This window comes from Cyanistes caeruleus, chromosome 19 (assembly GCF_971803275.1).
Source record: "Cyanistes caeruleus chromosome 19, bCyaCae1.hap1.1, whole genome shotgun sequence".
Taxonomy (NCBI): Eukaryota; Metazoa; Chordata; class Aves; order Passeriformes; family Paridae; genus Cyanistes; species Cyanistes caeruleus.
In genome coordinates this window covers 3,415,765-3,434,166 of record NC_141719.1, presented here as the reverse complement: position 1 = coordinate 3,434,166, position 18,402 = coordinate 3,415,765, and the positions used below count along the sequence as shown (strand labels likewise).

Here is an 18,402-nt window from a genome sequence, read left to right as displayed (position 1 = left end):
ACTATAACTTTCTCACCCAGTGACTTAAGAAAACTCCATCCACTCACATTCCCAGTTTCTCAACTTTAAAAGCTGTCTGCATGGTGTTATGTGAAATTCAGTGCTCTCTTGGGTGTCAGAGCCAGGCATCACAGGTAAGGGCTTATTTTCTGTACCTCTGACCCCATCACTGAGGAAGCTGGCTCCCCTTCCAAAAGGGACAAGGAGGTGCCCAAAAATCTTCCCCAACCTCACAGCCCTGGGGTGCCAGCAAGAGGAGGATGAAACAGGGACGAAAAAAGCTGAATGTGGGTGAGTGACTTTGGTGGGAGCAGACAAACCCCTGCCCACAGTGAAATCCAGCCAGAAGATTTTACAGCTGGGATCCTCAGGCAGGGCTGCTCCCTGCTCAGACACTTGCCAGCTGATTTTAATTGGGCTGTTTTCTCACTTTTAAATGCCTTGGAGCATCTTGTGCTTGGCTGGTAATGTCACACAGAGAGATGATACAGAAGCTTGGGAAGGAGGTAAAGAGTTTACCCTGCTGAGCTGAGCAGGGAGAGGGACAAAACAAAACACTTAAAAACAGATAATCTGAGCAAAGCCCATTTATATGCAGAATCCACAACTGCCTCTAGGGATTCATTAGAGAAGGAAAGGAAATTTGCTTCTGTTTGTTTGGAACACCGTTTTATTAATGGCTTGCACTTGCCAGCATTTCCCCAGATAACTTCTTGCAGACCAAGTGTAGTTTAAAGGGCGAAGAGCAGTTCACAGCTCAAAGTGAGAAAAGGACGAGCCAAGATTCAGGCTGGCCCTGAATTTATTTTGAAAGGAACCATGGGCCACTGCAAGACATCACCATCATTATTAAAGGGACTTGCATCATCTGCAATGTGTTTTCTAACTAAAATATTCTGAAACTGTGACTCCTGGAGTGCACTCTAGTTCTGGATGTGAATTTCCAAAGATTCTGGATGTTCTAAATTCCTCCAAGAGAGGAACATTTAAGCCAATCCTCACTTTCCTGTATATTGAGATAAGATTTGATCCACATCTTGGGGTTCATGTCCCCCAGACCCTGGGGACAGCCGTGTCCTTTCTCTGCAATTGTTTTTATTGATTTGCATTATAGTTGCTTATTCCTGGGACAAGAAAAGCAGGATTCTCAGCCTCTGATCCTGGCACTTTCCCCATAAAATGTATGCTCTCCTCCCCTCACTGAAGGGCCTCGACTCAGCTTGGTGCCTCAGCAACCCCTCACATTTCCCATTAGGAGTTACCCAAAAACTTTAAACTTCCCTTTTCGATAAACCTGCCTGTCTCTAGGACATCAAAACTGTCAATCAAAACAAGTATCCTGCTTTTCCTTGGTTTTTTGCTTGTAGTATTAAAGATTTTCATGTAAATCCTCTCCACAAAAACAACAGAAGCAGTCCTAGGTGTTGTGCTCCATCACATTAGCTGTGATGTCAGCCTGTGAGCTCTTCCCACAGACAGGAATGGACAAATAATAACACCCAGTACTTAACCCATAATTATTTTCCTCAAAGGAGACCCAGGGGAATATTTACTCAAGGTTTTTTCATCATTTCGAAAACATAAATGAGCTACTTAATAAGAAATGTTTTCTTTGCACTGTCTCATCAGTATCGAATGTCTCATTGTCATTAGATCAGCTTGACTAATGGGATCTTAAATTCTCATTAGGGTCTCTAAATGTGATTTTCACACAATATAATTGTAAAATAAATGCTAGTCAAGAAGACATGAAGGTGCATTTCATAGGAAAGTGTAACTCCTTTCAAAATCATGTCAGAAATTTCAGAAGGAAATTGTGTCCCAGATCCTCAAGCCCTCAAAAAAAATGCAGTATTTTTCTTTCTGAACCAGAAGCTCTTGTTGTTATTTCTGTATTGGTATAGCCCAGGTAGCTCAGTTACACCCTATTTAAAATCCCAAAGAACTTGGCTGGGCAGCTGGGGCAGTGTCACCTCTTGCCAGTGACAGCCCTCAATTGTTCCAGTACACTCCTCAAGTTATTGAGGACTCCGCGTGTTCCAGCCCACGAACCTTTCAGTCAGCCAGCAAAGAGGGATGAACCTCCCAGCCCTGAAACTTCTGATTCTCCAAAGGGAGATGGGTCTGGGTTCACAACAGGCCAGGAAACCTCTGCCAAAGGGCAATATTTCCTATTTCCAGATGTGCATCCAATCTGTTTCCCTCTAGATCCACAACTGCCTCTGTATCTGATGTTACAGGACACCATACCAATAAATCAGTATTTTGGAGCTTGGATGAATCATTCACTTGCTAATATGGGCAGAGTTAATGCTTCACTAGTTTTGACTCGCTGCTAATAAATAATTTTGTTCCTGATCAGAGGAGTTTCCAGCAGTACAATTACCTGCGAGAAGCCAATAAAGGCCAAAAATGAATTTATAAATTAAAGTTTGCTTTGCCCTTGAGTCAGAGCAATTAGCACCACACAGCCCTCTTGCAGAGCAGCCACATGAGATTTCTCAGAAGTTGCTTGCAGTCAACAGCTTGCTCTGGGGAGTTCAATGTGCACCACAAAAAGCAGCTCAGATAAACTCCAGCACAGCCAGGCTGGGCAAAAGAAGCCTCAGGTTAACCTGGTTGCCAGCTCTGCCAGAAGCATCAATTAAAACCCTCAAAGACCCTGGAGCAAGGACAGGGTGGGAAGTGCTGAAGGGCTCTGTGAGCAAGGACAGACCAGCAGGACAGAGCAGAAATACCCCAGGGCTCACCTGCACACCCCAGGCTCCTCAGCTAAACTGGCGACGTGCCACTGTCACCTGTTGGGAAGGGTGAGAATTTAACAGAAAAGTTTCACAGAGATGAATGCTTAGCAGAAGGTTCTCTAGAAATGAAAGCAAGCTTTGATATATAAAAAGATGTTTTTAGCGCCAGTTGTTGCTGAAACAGCTGAGAGAACAAAGGTTTAGTCTAGTTGGGGGGTTTAGAACAAAAGTTTAATTAGATAGAGGGAGGTTTTATGGCTAAAGTCCAACAGGTTAAGTGGTCTTCAAACAAAGCATGTTTGCTACCAAGTGAAAAAGCACAGGCAGACAGAAAGATGTTTTTTACCAAAGCAAAAAGAATTTTCCACTGCAAAACAAGTTTCAAAGTTTAACATGTAATTACTAACTCAGATGATTGGTTAGTCACTAACACAGTATGGTAATTTTAGCAATTTTGATTGGATATATGGAAATGTAAAGGTATTGTGTATGATGCTGGTTGGTTGTTATGTAAGAAGAGAAATAATGCATTGTAACCAGAATTAAATGGGCTTCAGGACACAGGGCTTGTCTATGGCCAGCAGCTGTAGGACTGCCCCAACTGCTGTAACCCAGCCTGTGGAATAAACAGAATTATAAAGAAAAGCCATGTGAAGTCCCCATCTCTCCATCAGCTCTCTCAGTCACCCTCCAGCTCTGAATGTGCCCATACTTCACCATCAGCATGAGCAGTGACAAGTTATCCCCAGGCATCCCAATTCATGGGCTTGTAGAGAGATCTGACACCATCCTCCTCCTGTGCTCTTCAGCAGCTGACAATAAAGGCTCCCTAATCCACTCCCATCCAATCTGTTTCCCTTCATTTCCCTCACAGTCTGTATTTATTTCTATTTTTTTTTATGTCACAAACATAGGACCTTGTTCTGGGAAATTTATTGTGCTGCTTTGCGTCCAGTTTTCCTGGGCAAACTGAGGACAAACACGTATTCTCTTAACCCAAAGAGGACTTATTGCACCAAGAAAAAATAACAAACAGAAAATGTTATAAGTATAGATATATTGCACCCTGCCTGAGGCCTGAGGATCTGGCAGATAAAGCCTGAGACAAAGAAGGAAAAAGGTGTAATAAAATAAATTGCTTTAAGACTAGAAATACAATTCCTCCTTATTTTTCCTTTACTGATAAACTTCATTATGTTTTTTTGACACGTTGTTTGGCAAGACCACCACCCTAAAAATCCAGAAAAAAGAGATTCCTTGTTTCAGATTTGATGTGAAAGAAGTCCCCAATGTCAAACCCTTTCCATTGCAACACAATCCAGAACACACCTCCAACATCCACCGTCATTTTGAGGCTCAGCATGACAAAAACTATTCATGTGACAGCTCCACTGATGCTCACAAGCTTCACCCAGTTATTTGATAGGGAAAAAAAAAGAGACTGCAGTGAAAATATTTTACCACTTAAAGTGAGCAGGGCACGTGAACAGGGACTTTCCTGGAAGTTGTGGGGTCACACAAGTTTTGAGGAGTTGCTGGAGTCTGAACTGCTCCAAGGTGACAATTGTACAGTCCTGAAAGTGAACTCAGGGAGAGGAACAAAGAAGGAAAGAGAGAGAAGAAAATACAACTTCTGAGACTGGAGTGGAGGGTCATTGCAGCATTGAAGCTTTAATTAATGGTCTTTTCCTGGCAGAGCTCCAGAAAGAAAAACAATAGCTATAGCACAGCAGTGGCACAGTCATTTGCAAGTCTGCACTTCTAATTACCATCCAATAGCCAGGAATAATTACAAAGTTCCCACATTTATTATAACCTTGGTGTACACTCACCTTGCTGTGCTACTTTAAAGCACACTGCTCCAAGCACTCTTCTTTGTCAGCACTACCAGCAGCATTTAAAAGCTAATTTCATCTTTCAAATTTGGCCTTCTTCTTCACGATTAGATATGATTTTATGTCATGGTAAGAGGCAAGAGCTTTCACCCAAAACTCTAGAAAAATGGGCACTGTTGGAGAATTCATGAGTGGTGATGACAAAGCACAGCTTTGAGTGTGGGGGTTTTCTCTTGGGTGGACACACTCAGCAGGCACCACATGGGGGGAAAATGCTCTCAGAATCATCTCCAGGCCTTTTATTGAAATTGATGCAGAATAAGACACAGCAACCCTTCAAGCCTCAGCATGAAACAGTCACCAAGAAATTTATTTATAATGACACCCAGCAACTGCAATCTGTGTCCAAAAGGGTCCTTATCTTCCTTTGAACTTGAAATGACAAAAATGAGAGCTATGGTAGCATAGTAATTGGTTCAGAGTCTGCTCTATTTGATTCTCCCTCATCTCACACCCAAATTATTGTAAAAACTCATCAGGATGTCCCCAAAGGGAATCAGATCAAATGATACTCATAGTTCAAACAGAAGTCACCTGTGCAAGAGTCCTAAGGCTGAAAGAATAAAGCTAAACTGAAAAGTGAGATATGAATTAAATAAAAAAATCCCCCCTCAGCTTGCATCAGCTTTATTCTATCTAAGACCAGGAACAGCATAGATGTGAAAAGATTTATTAAATCACCTCATGGTCTCTGCAGGTTAATGAAATATTTCTGCCAAATACAGAACCTCTAACAAGTTTTTTAAAATATTATCTTAATTTTTTTTTTTTTGTTTTCATCGTTTCCAAGCAAGAAATGCCACTCAGGTTTTATGAATAATTAATGCAGCTATCCCATTTCCTAAAATTTACCTGGCAAAAATTTTGCCCATCTGATATGATTTCTAACATCAAAAAAGCAGAAAAAAAAAACAACAAAAAAAAAAACCAACCAGAAATGTTTTGGCTGTGTTGCTTTGACTTTTGAAATAAGGCCATTAGCTTGGTTTTCAAAACATCCATGTTTTTACCTTCACAACAACCCTTTATGAGGAGGGTTCTTTTGTGTCTCCATGGCACTAGCTCTTTTTCAACCTCTTCTAGTCAAAAGCAAAAGAATCCAGCTTTCATCTGCTTTTTGATGCTTTTGATTGCTGGTAGATGTGGCCTACAATATTTACAGATGATTTCACAGTCTGTGCTACAAAAACAGAGCACTCAAAGAAAATCTATCAAATATGTTCAGGAAAAGAAAAAACAAGAGGAAAATTAACTCTGAGCAAGTTTTCCCACTGAGAAATGGGGAACCATTCCCAACCTCTTGAAATAAAACAAATTCTCCCTTTTTAAGGGATTCTTTCAAGCAGGAAACTTGTGAGAACTTTTCTAAAACAGAGATAACAGGAGCCCCAAGGAGCTGAAACTCCATTTTTAGGGTGAGATTAACACACCACAAGCCTTGAATTATTTTAATTCTGATGCAGACAGAGGGGCAGGCAGAAGAAGTTTAAACATTTAAAGAAAACTTCTACGGTCACTTGAGGTTTGTTGTCAGTGGATTGATATTTGTTCACTAAACATCCAAGAAAACTTCCAAAACTAATAAAGACAGGCCTGTGTGAGAACATCCACAGAATGAGGCTGTTTGTGCTCCCAAACCCAGCTCTGTTTCAGCTGGGCTTTTCAGGACAGCTGAGGGAATCTTGGAGCCTAAATCCCACCTTTATTAGCTGGAGATAATCTGTGCTTCTTACAACAACACATATCCGCTCTAGGCTCATGTGTTTGCAAGGAAAATTCAAGATTTTTGTCCCCATTTGGAAAGATTCTTGAAATGCTGGGCAGAGAGATCAGTTCTGATTTTTCAGGATAAAACCAAACACCAAACCAGGCTCTGTTTGGCCTGGGCCTCGTGGTGTTCAGTGCCCTCAGAGCTGAAAGCAGATTCCTCTCTCTAATAACATCCAAGTTTAGCAACAAGTTTATAAATATATATTCAGATACCAGGGGCTTTTTCCCCACACCACTTTTCACCCACACAAGAATCCCCACATAAGCTGTGTAATTGCTGCCCAAAATGGCAACACACGCTCTGCAATTATCATTAGAGTTAATTAAAACCTCTGAGCAGGAGGCAGCTTGAATTGCTGTTTACTCTCAAGTTTCTGAAAATGCTGCAGGTAATTGAAAGAGAAGCATCAGCCCAATATTGCTGAGTTTCTTATTGGCAAGGCTTTGATAATTTGATTTTGGTCATCATAGTTCTAAGAATAAAAAATTCATTTTCTCCAAAGGCCCAAATCTCCCCTGCAGCACATTCCACTAAGGTATTTTCACATTTCTAGGGGCTTTGATGCACTGAATCCTGGAAGTTCTAAGAGTATCAGGTCAAAAATGAGATTATATAGGAAAAAATATTTCTAATTTCAGGAGGGCAAAGTGTTTTCTGGGTTTCAGAGCACTAGGCCAGGTGTATGTACCACAGGATGTCAGTCAGAATGGGAGGGAGGCAGAGGGTTTGAAAAGTCACTTTGGATAATCAACTGGAGGCAACCAATTTTTGCAATTGCAAAAAAAAAAAAATCACAAAATCAGATTTTGCAAGATCTGAATATCCTCAGTATCCATTTGAGTACAGAAGAAAAAGAAATGCTCAACAACTCTGTCCATCAGGGCAAAATATTTATAAAATGGACACAGAGAAGCAAGATGTGATTAAAAGTAGAAACCCATCCCACAACAAGGACTGATGGCTCTGGTTTCTGATCTAGCTCTGACACCAGCCCCACATCTCCATTCTGCTTCCCAGGCCACGTGCTCAGGACTCTGCTCCATGAAAATTTGGGGTCTGGAGCACAGAATAACTCAGGATGGAGGAGGAAGAGCCAAGTAATTTCATTTCTGCTCAGCTGTCTGTGAATTAACCCTTCCTCTGTGTCATGCTGATAACTCTACCCAGATTAGACATTCTGTGCCTCCCTTTCTCCAGGAAATGCTCTTCTCTTTCTTGTCTCCTGGTGAAGCAGCAGAAAGGTTGTGATTACACCAATATTTTGCTACCAGCTCTGGAAACCTGAGCAGGTTCTACAAAAACACCCAAGGTCAGTTGCTGGCAGTGAACCTCTGTTGGCTCCTGTACATTTTAAAACACTTTGAAGGCTGCTGATGGCAGAGTGCTACTGAGCACAAAGTTATTTTGGGCCTGAAAGGGGCCCTGCCAAAGGACAACAGTGGTCACATAAAAAACAAAGATTCCTCCATCTCTATTAAAACTCATCTCTTCCAGACATCCTTCCTGCCCTAATCTCTTCAAAATTCAAGCTGAGAAGTACATAAAATTCAACTTTTTCAACTTGATATGGAGAGAGGAAACTCAGCCTTAACTCTGCCTCAGCCATTAAGGAAAATGTTCTCTGTGTCTCTATTAATTTCCTCCTCAGCCACAAAGCTGATTTTCCAAGAAGAAGCTGCAGGGAGTGACATAAAAAAAATTGGTTTGTAAAAAGCACAGATCAAACATTACCTGGACACAGGAAAACACTCCTCCAGGAAGATCAAACCCCAAATGCTGCTGAAAACAAAATGGGTTTTAATGAATGGCAGATCTTAGGTCAGCAAATAGAGAGAGAGATTAGTGGAAACCTGATTATATCAAAGTCTCTGAACGTGGCTCAGAGACCACCACATCTGGGCATGGTCACTGAAACCTGAAGGCTGAATTCTGTGTTAAGAGGAATCTTTGTGTGTGTGCCTTTAATCAGAGGAAGAAGAAAAAGCTGTTTGAAAAGTGCTTTGACAGGTGTGAGGAAGATAAGCTGGAAGCAGATCAGAAAGACAACATTGTTTGATAAAGAGAAGACTGGGGATTATCACCACAAATATGCATAAGCTCCATTCTGCATAGTAAAGCATGTCATTATTAATAATACTACTTATTCCTCTTAAAGCATTTTAAGCTTTCAAGTGCTATACAAACACTAATCACTAAGCAAAGGTGCCAAAGAATCCTTCCCATGTCCTGCTGATTGCACAGACTGAAAGCACAATAAGTACAACGTGTACAATGGCAAGCACAGGCCTGAACAATCACTGCAGCTCATAATATTACAAAAGAGATTGTGCTCCAAAGGGAGAGATATTAGTGTGCATCCATTAGGAAACTGCTCCTACCTGCTTCTGGGGGCTGGGAACAGCAGACTTGTTGTTGGTGCTGCTGGAGCACAGAGGGGAAATGGAAAACTTCCATCTCCAACATCTGTAGGAGATGGGGACAACAACCTCCTCAGAGGAGGAAACCTGGGGAGCAAAAAGGAAAGCTGGGACAAACATTCAAGAGTAAAAGGAAAGTTATTAAATCAGCCAAGAAGGAAGGTGCTGGATCTTGGCAGTTTCACTTGATCAGAAAAATGGGAGAAATCAAGCGACTGGCAGCCAGAAGGGATGATCAGTTCATTCCTTGGCAATGGGAATGAGGAACAAATTATATTAATTTTAGGTAATGATGGGAAACTGTTGCCAATTTTGGTGAATACTGGTTAGAAAGGAATGAATCCTTTCTAATCCTTGAGTGCTCAGGCTGCCCAGCAGCACGTTCTGCAGGAGTGCTCAAACAGAATGCACAAAAAGCCAGAGTCTGTCGTCGCACAGAGTCATCCTTCTGACAGCAACACAGAATAACCACAGTTCCCACTGCTCAAATGGTAATCACTGCAGCTGCTGACCCTCCCAGGAAGGGCTGCAGGATCCCACCAGCCTGCTCAGGGACACAAGGTGGTTTTGGGTATGAGTGCTCTGCACCAAGGTGGGCTCTGTCCCAAGCACCCAGTGCTAGTAAAAACGCTTTTTCAACTTAAACCATCTCTCCTGCTAAGTGGGTACCATAAGCCTGAGCTTTTTGGCCTCAGCTTTTAGTCCAACATGAACAGAAAGCTCAGTTATTGGCAAACATGTCTGTATCTATGATGTGGGAAGAACAGAGAGAGCCCCTGCTCTGATTCTAAACCAGAAGCTGCACAAGCTGCCAGAAAGGTGCAGAACAAACTCAAGTGCACTTTTCAGGCAAATCCCATTCACATCCCTCCAGAAAAGGGCTGTGTTGTCTCCAAGGCAACAGGGAGGCAGACCTCAGGCCTGAATTAAATGAAATTATCCTCATTAACATTTGTTCCCTTATCTCATGTTTCATCAGTTAATACAGAAGGTGCTACAGGTACCACAAAAAAACCCTTCCATGCAGAGTGGGGAACCACAACAAGCAGTGGAGAGATCCCAGCCTTTTTTCCTGAAGCTCTGGTAAAGTATCTTGGCCTTCAGGGAGGAAAGATTAATGCTTTCTGCATTAAAAATGATAAGGAACAATTAATGATAAGGAATCAAGTTTTTTACAGCAGTTTAATGATTCCGAGTGTTTTGTACCTGTAAATACTCACAGGGTTGGTTTAATTAGTTTGACTTGTAAAAACATCCTGAGGTTAAGTGTTTCCTATCTCAGGCACACCCAAATGAGTAAAACATAACAACATTTGTATCTGTGGCTCCTTCTGAAAGTTTTTACCCTTTTCCCCCCAATTTTGCTGAACAAACTAGGGATCTTAGCAAGAGGGAGAAGAAAGGAACTTGTGTATGACAGAATCAGCTCTCTGGAGATGCTCAAATCTCACCCCTTGTTTTCTGCCTGATTCAGCCCCATCCCATGAATGCACATGATTAAAACACCAATATCTCCAAAATACCACACTTGAGTTTGGGTTGTCAAAAGATCAGGTTTCATTTACTGAATCCCCCACTGACAAATTCCTCATTCATGTTGCTGCTTTGATGTCCAAGATTCACCCAGGGGTCCAAGTCCAACAGGCACCAGTGTCACTGGGAACAGCTGTGTGATCACCCACAGGGTGTGATTATACTTCAGCTCTTTTTCCCACATCACCCTGGAAATTGCCAGTCCATGGCAGGACCAGCTCATCCTGTGAAGGAAAGTCAAAGCAAAGTACTCCTTATTTTTTGTTTTATCTCCTTTGCTCCTAGTTGCTCTTTCTGGTAATTCACTGCTTGTCATTTTCATTCTTAAATCAGATAATGTTTCCCAAATCCCTTCTCAGAATCAGAGAGCTGCAATCTACTACTGTGGAATGTCTTCCCTGGGATTGCAGAAATCCTTTCCTGTTACAAAAAAGCTCAACACTTCTTAGCAACAGACAGCAACACCACTGAATTCCTCCAGTGTCCTTGGATGTGTTTTGGATGTTTAAAATTCAAGGGAACAGCTGTGGAGTGAGATGATAATTGTGCTGTCAGTGTACTGAAGGAGAATTAGTGAAATTACCCTCCAAAGAAAGTACACTACATAACTCTGTGAGAAAAAAAAAATAAAATAAAAAAAGGTTTCCTTATCACATAGAAAGGGAGAGGTCTGAAACAAGAAACACTCCTCTGAAATCAATGCTGTCTGAAAGATGAAGTGAGCCACATGCATTGCTGGAAGCTCTGATAAAAGAGACACAGGAGAGGCCAGCTGAGGCCAGCAAGGACTGTGGCAGCACCGCCAGACTCCAGAGCATTTGAGAGAGACTCCAGGCACCAACTGCACTGTTGTGACCCTCTGAAGAGCCTGTGGCACTGAAAATCCCTTCATGTTCCATTAATGCCCCTTACTCCAGTATGACATTGCAGAGAGCTAAAAACCTCCACATCTGCTGAGATCTGGGTGCTGTGACACTCTTCCCTTATTTTCTGATCCAAGTGACTTGGTACAAAGTCATCCTGGCCCCTAAGAGGCGACACCAAGCCCAGGTGAGACCAGAACACAAAAGGAATTCAGCCCCCTGTGTTGCCACTGAAAGTTCCAGGACTGATCTCTCCAACAAAATTTCAAAGGAAGCTTCCACTTTTAGGAAAATCCCAAAGAGCTGTAGCAGACACAAGCTGGGAATTCCTAAATTCCCACAGGGTGGATATGGCATGAGCCAGGGTGGTTGAAATAAGATAAGGATCACAGTAACTCATTAAAAGACAAAGGGCTGGAATAGGCAAGCAAGGCAGTCCAGGTTCAAACAAATGATTTATCATCTCCAGCTGGAAAAATCAACAGCAATTTTTAAATTTGGAAGAAAATCAGGCAGAAATGAGAAAAATATGAAAATTGGGAAACTATTTGTGAAATAGCTGAATTTGTCCTGTGGGTTTTCCAACAGCATTTGCACAGAGCACAACAGCACACAATGCTCCCATTGCCCCCCTAGGACCAAAGACTCCCAGGCTCCAAGGCAGTTTTCACACTGAAATATTCCTCATAATGCAGAGACAGAAATCAAGCCCTCCCTTTCAGTTATTAAAGAATCATTAATTGTGATTAATTGTGATTTCTGCTGGATTTGTATTGCTCCCACTCCCAATGAAGCCACTGACCTGAAGAAAGGTTTTTTTCTCTCCATCACATCTCTGTGATGGAACAAGATCCAACCAGAGGCTTCACAAACTCAAAGGTTTCCACAGTTTCCCAAGAGTCAAGAGGACTCTAGAATGAATATAAAAAGGTCTCATTCAGGCTAGACATAGGGGTTTAAAAGTGGAGAGAAAAATAATTTTCCATGGATAGGCACAGATTGACCTTTGGAACAAGAGCACACATTGAAAATTGGAAACCAGGGCCAGGATGAGGAGTAGCAGAACTAGACAGAATTGTTCATTCTGGCTAAAGCTAACTCTGAACAAAACACACCTAAATCAGTACTAAAGTGAGAGACAGCAGCTGTCTTCATTTTAGGGGGAAAAAGGAATTCTTCATCTGAACGGTTTTGGCAGGTGACAGCCAATGTCAGAGCACACTTTGAAAAGCAGAGTCAGGACAAGGAGCCTTACAGAGTTCACATGTCACCGTCCTTGCTTAGTCAAAATTTCCATCACATTCAGAGATTTTTGTCCAGAATTAGAAACCAGGCTTTAGCTCAGTGTAAGAGCCTCCATTTCTCACTATGAATATAAAGTCACCCCCATTTTTTAGCAAAACTACCTTCTGCAAGGAAGCTGGGCTTGAATCTGCTCCATTTTTCTCTCCCCACAAAAATGCTGCATTTGGTTGAAAAAACTGTGGTTTCTCCTTTGAAGAAGTCAATACTTTCTGCTGTAAAAAGGGTGAGGAGGGAGAAAAAGATGAAAGAAACTATCTTTTTCCAACCAGCAGCTCCTGTTTAGGTCAGAGTCTACATTCAAGGAGTACAGGAAAAAAGGAGCAAACACCAGAGAATCATCCCCAAAGACATCTCTACCAAAAACTTCTCCAGCTGCTTCTCTGCTTTATTCTCCAGCTCCCCTTTGGAGAGGGAACTTGCTTCACCTCTCCCCCCTGCACACAGTGGGATGCTGCACCATGAAAAACTGAGTTCTTATATCAGCTCAGTTATCTGTTGCCAATATCTTCTGCTGCCTTATGATTTTTTTTTTTCCCCAGCAGGACTTTTCATTCAGTAGAAAACTATTTGAAAGAGTTTCACAGTAATACTTTGCACTTTCAGATTTGAAGAATGGAAATTATTTCACCTTTGCAAGACTGATCTCTTACCAAAAAGCATCTTGCAGACAAAAGACAGAAAACAGACAGAAGATGAATAAAGTACAAAGGACAAGGGAAATGTGCCTGCTGGTGTACCCTATCCTGAAGTAAAAAATCCTTTAGAACTCAGCCAGGTTAATTATCCATTGTATTCATCAATGTTTTTCCATTCATTTTTAAAGGCTTCCTGTAGAAGGCAGCTCTTATAAAAACCTTTAAAAAAAAATAAAACACAAAAAAAAACCCCACACAGTTCTAAGCTGCCTCTTTTATTGCCATTTCCATGGAAGAGAAAGGAGAACAGAGAGGTCAGGCACAGACCACAAGAATGCTGTGGTAAAGCAGCTGCTGAAAGCCATTCCAGGAAGCCAAATAACCAAATGCAATGACATATTCAGGCAAATGGGAGCCCAGAAGATTTGCTGAAGTGCCTACACAGATTGGACACTTCTAAACCCCAAAAAGGTCTTTTTCCACCTTTGGAGGTGCCTCACACACCCCATCTCCATCAAACCCAGATGTTGGGGGAAAGGCTGCACATCTGCATGAGGCATCATCCAGACCCTCAGCTGAAAAGGAATAATAAAAACAAATCAGTTCCCAAATGTTTTTGAAGCAGCAGATGCTGATGGTCCCACACCAGCAAGGGGAAACCTGTCTCTGGGTCTGGATCCTTTCTCAGCCACAGTTAGGTAGCTTGTGAGACTCATACTACTAAAAGGAGCACATTGCTCTAATTTAGCTCTTTCTGCAGAAAGATTGGGCTGGGTTTCCTTAAAATCATCATTCCACTCCAATTTTCCTTTTCCTTATTGAAGCTCACTATTCTCAGCAAGTGGCATCACAGATCAAACCTGCAGCCTCTCACCTACACAACTTCCTGGCCAGGGAAGAGCAACCTCAGAGGGATTTATTATCCCTGTCCCTTATCAGTGGAAAGCAGGTGCAAGGGAAGCATCCATAGTCCCAGAGGGATCTTCCCCTTGGCAAACTTCCCCTGCTCTCACAACATAATTGATAACCCTTTTGTCTTAGATTTGGTTACTGAAACTACTCAAATACATTTTGGGTGTTTCAGCCACACAAAAGCAGAAAATGTAAATGTTTGTGTCCATATGCACATCTGTGGGTGGTCATATTATATATATCATTATATACACTTCCTCTGGAAATTTCTAGGCTGAGCATTAGCTCTGTACATATAATTGAGATTTTTCATTTGTTGTAACCAGCCCATAATATCAAGAAATGTATTTATGACTGTCTGAAGTGTATGTGGAAGATGAACAGCCCTGCAAGAGCTGTTGGAGCTGCTGAACTACTTTTACCAGGAAAAGCACCAGAGACCTCCCACCCCAAAACTTGTTGAGAACAGTCAGGATGAAATATCAGAGGGAAGTAAGAAATCTGGCTCTCACAGGGACATTTTCCCAGTGACTGATGAGATACAGAAACACCTCAGAGAGCTCTGTACTTTTAACAAAATGCTGCCCTAGGGCTCTTCCCAACCTCAAAGCCACACACATATTCTTCCCAATATCTTTTTTTAATTATTCCCATTTGTAATTGTCCTTTGTCATCTCATCCAGTAGGAAACACTGACAGCAAAAAGTTCCCTATCATGCTGGAGAAGCTGATGATATTAAAAACTACTTGGCACAGTCTTAAACCTTCACAAGCCCTCACTGTCAGATGGATCCTGGTTTCCTATTGATAAATGCAAAGTACTGCCTTGTCAAATCAATCTTTTTTCTCACTTTCTCTCCTCCCCTATGCAAATTTGGAGAGGGAACCACAGGCTGCAGCTGGCACCAGTCCTTAGCAAGGAAAAGAGATATTTATGTAAAGTAAACAAATCACTATCAATATCTTTCTCAGTATGTCCTGAAGGTCCTCACTGCCAGACATCCTCAAAAACACACCCAGTCCTGCTCCACAGGATCTGGAGTCCCAATTTAATTGAACACAGCCCCACAATCAGAATAATCTTTCATTATCCTCTCATGCCCAATTCCTTTTCCATGATTTTCATTTCCTGTATTTTTCCCTGTTAACATTTCCTCCTGGGGCACAGAGAGCTGTGTTTGAGCAGCCAAAGCCAGACAAGAAGATCCCTTGTGCATTCCAGCCAGGGGAGATGGATACACTTCAGCACAAGGAACTGCATCACCACGGTATGATTACATTTAAATACCCAGCACATTATCTGAAATGGGCTTTTCCTGGCCAACAGAGCTTCTCCAGCTCTGCCTGGGAGCACAGAGAGCTGCACATCACAGGCAGGAGCAGAGGAACCACCCAGCACCTGAAGCAGCTGCTCTCCTAGAGCTGCAGAGCAAAGGGGAGAAGAAACACCCATCACCTTTATTGTTCTTCCCTCCTAGCCATACAATAACCCTGTTCTCTAATGAGCAGAAAATTTAACCTCAGTAAAGCACAACCTAACACTTTGAATAGCTGCTCCTTGTTCTCCCAGCAGGGAGCCTCCAGGGATTGTGCATTAAAGTCATATTTGAAGATAAAGGGGGGGAAACTTTGCAGGAGACACAGAAAATTGAAGGAAAAGAGACTAAAAACCTAACCTAAAGACAGAAAAAACCCAAAATAAATGGCAGAGATAAAGAGGAGGTTTGAAAATGAAGGTGAAGTGTTTAGATGGCAGAGGAGCTTAAGAAAATAGATATTCCTTTTGGGAATATGAGCTTTAACCTGATAGATAACACACCTTACCCACATCTCCATTAAAACCAGAACTGAGCCTTAGAGGAATAAGGGAAATCAAAATATTTGACAGGAGACCAACAAAACAACAATCTACAAGAAATCTTTATTTGTTTTTCAGTCTCTGCTGACTTTATTTCCAGAGCATCCCCAGAGGAAACTCCTCATCCCATTTCAGTCATCCAGAGAATTTCAATACACATCACAAGCCCTCTGGGCACTCAGCTTTGGGGACCCAGGTAATCTCCAAGATAAAGGCCACAGCCTTTATGTGTAGAAATTTATGTGTAATTATCAAATTACAGATAATTTGATATATCTGTAAACTGCTGTCATCAGGGAAATAAGGACATTTGGTTCTAGGAGCAAACAGGGTCAATTTTGCAGTGGTGATCCCCAGCTGGAAGAAAGTGGTAAAGGGTTGTTTTTTCTAATGAAATCTGCAGAAGAGAGTCACTCTACAGAACATTACCACAGGAATGAAAAATACAAACAAAAAAGTGTCTTCCACACCCTAGTGTTAATTTAATGGTGAATGGTTTAGGAAAATATTACAATATCTAAGGAAAAAAAAGAACTGAATAAAACTCCACTGCAGATTAAGCACCAATGCACAAGAAGAAATACACTGACAATGACAGAAACCCCAATAAAAGCTCTGCTAGGATTAATGAGCTATTCTATTCTTGGAAGACCTCAAATTCAAAGCAGTTTGCAGACCACATGAAATCCAACCAACACACAGTCACGTGAAGCCACCCCCAGAGCTCCTTTCTAGTGTGTTCAGATGGCTCCAATCCCATTCCAACACCTGGAGGCACAAGAATATGTCTGTACCACCAGAAATACATATATATTTACATATACATTTATTTATGACAGACTGACTACATCAACATCATATAATAAACCTCATAGGAAATATTACCCAAATTCCACAGAACTCCCATTCTCCCTGCAGAATATGGAGAAAATAGGAACTTCAAAGCATGTCTTGCACACTGACACCCTTGAGCTGTTACAGACCACGAAGACCCAATCCATAGCCCCTATTCTCATTGTGCCCTTCACAGCAGTTTTTGTTGCCCAGTGGGTGAAACCACAGACTCAGGAAGAGGAGCAGTGCCTGGGAGAGGCTTCCAGAGGACCTGAAGAGCCAGTGAAGGGAGGAGCAGGGATAAATAACCCTGGGATAAATAACTGCTGTATCAATGGAGCTGAGTTTCTCTTCTTCATCCTCCCCCCTTAAAACCCTGGGTGAGGGATTCAGACCCTCAGAGGCAGAAGGGGGGTGTTGGTGCTTGCTGATAAAAAGTAGCTCTATTTTTATTCCAGGTCCTCTTACCAATGAGAGATGTGTGTTCATCCTGGTCGTCTCAACACTGTGCTGTTCAGGTTATTTACTGCACAAAATTGCTCCCAAGATTTTGGGCTTCATTTCCCTGCTCATTATTGCTGGGCTCCTCAGAAACACCAGACTGCTGGCAGCACTTTGTTTGGTTGTTAAGAGAAATAAACCACATCATTTATTTTAGAATAACAAAACATTATCACAGAGACCTTTTTTTTTCCCCACAATAGCTGCCCAGAAAGCTCTCAGAAGCAACCTTTTGTCTCCTAGTTAATTTACACCAAAAACGATGAAGTGATGAACCTGCTGCTAATAAATGGATGAGCATCTTCCTCTGTGCAGCTGAGAAATCCTTCCCACCACCATGTGCAGCCCAGGGCAGCGTGCTGGGCTTGATTAACACCATCCCAGTGCTGCAGGTGCCTCACACTGGGATTAATCAGGCAGACACAGGTTGAACTCCTGGTGTAGGCTGGAGAGGGCATTAGCTGACATCAGCTGGGATGCTCTCAGCTGGGTCCCTGTCTCCTAACAGAGCCTCTTCTCTTCTTAGCAGCCCAGCTATTAGCAATCAGAAGATGCAGTAATTGTTTAGGGTCCAATCAGCAGGAAATTTCATTAGCTGCATAGATTCAGCCTGTGCTTTTTACAGAGGCCAGGAAAGGGGGAAAAAAATCTCCAGGTTTATTTAAGGAATATCAAAATGTTCGTCAGCCACCTCTCTGAGTGGCCTTTCTAACCGTGCTCTGTGATTCACAGACATTAAGATCATTAATTCCTTCCCAAAAAGGCTTCCCATAAATAGATACCACAGGAGCTTTGATCATTAATTAAAGTTTTTTTCCTGAGAAGTTGCAAGGGGAGTCTTTGGGCTGCTGAGTGCTTCTGCACAGGAGCAGAGAGGTACAGAAGGGTTTTAGGTGATGGATGCTCCCCCAGGGACATGGCCAGTGGGTAACCATGAGCTGTTTAAGTGAGCAGAGATGCAGCCAGAAGATCTCGTGTCCTGTAGCTCCCAGGAGCCTGGGTGCAGAGCCTGCAGTTGAGGGGCTCTGTGCCTCAGTTTCCTTCATTTCTAAAACAGAACTAAACATAATTTCCTGCATTCAGAAATTTTGCTGATACCCACAAGAGAAGAGGCCTTAAACTTAAGGGGATGTA

General features: G+C 42.1%; 1 long non-coding RNA gene across 1 annotated transcript; it reads right to left on the bottom strand.

Annotated features, from left to right (window-relative positions):
- Nucleotides 1-1,490: 1,490 nt before the first annotated feature.
- On the bottom strand, nt 1,491-17,477 carry LOC147649794 (uncharacterized). The gene is made up of 5 exons (XR_015277957.1): nt 17,236-17,477; nt 8,789-8,914; nt 8,142-8,189; nt 2,751-2,798; nt 1,491-2,589 (listed from the first exon to the last, which is right to left on the bottom strand). It is a non-coding gene; the product is annotated as an uncharacterized LOC147649794 (long non-coding RNA).
- Between the last annotated feature and the right edge of the window lie 925 nt (nt 17,478-18,402).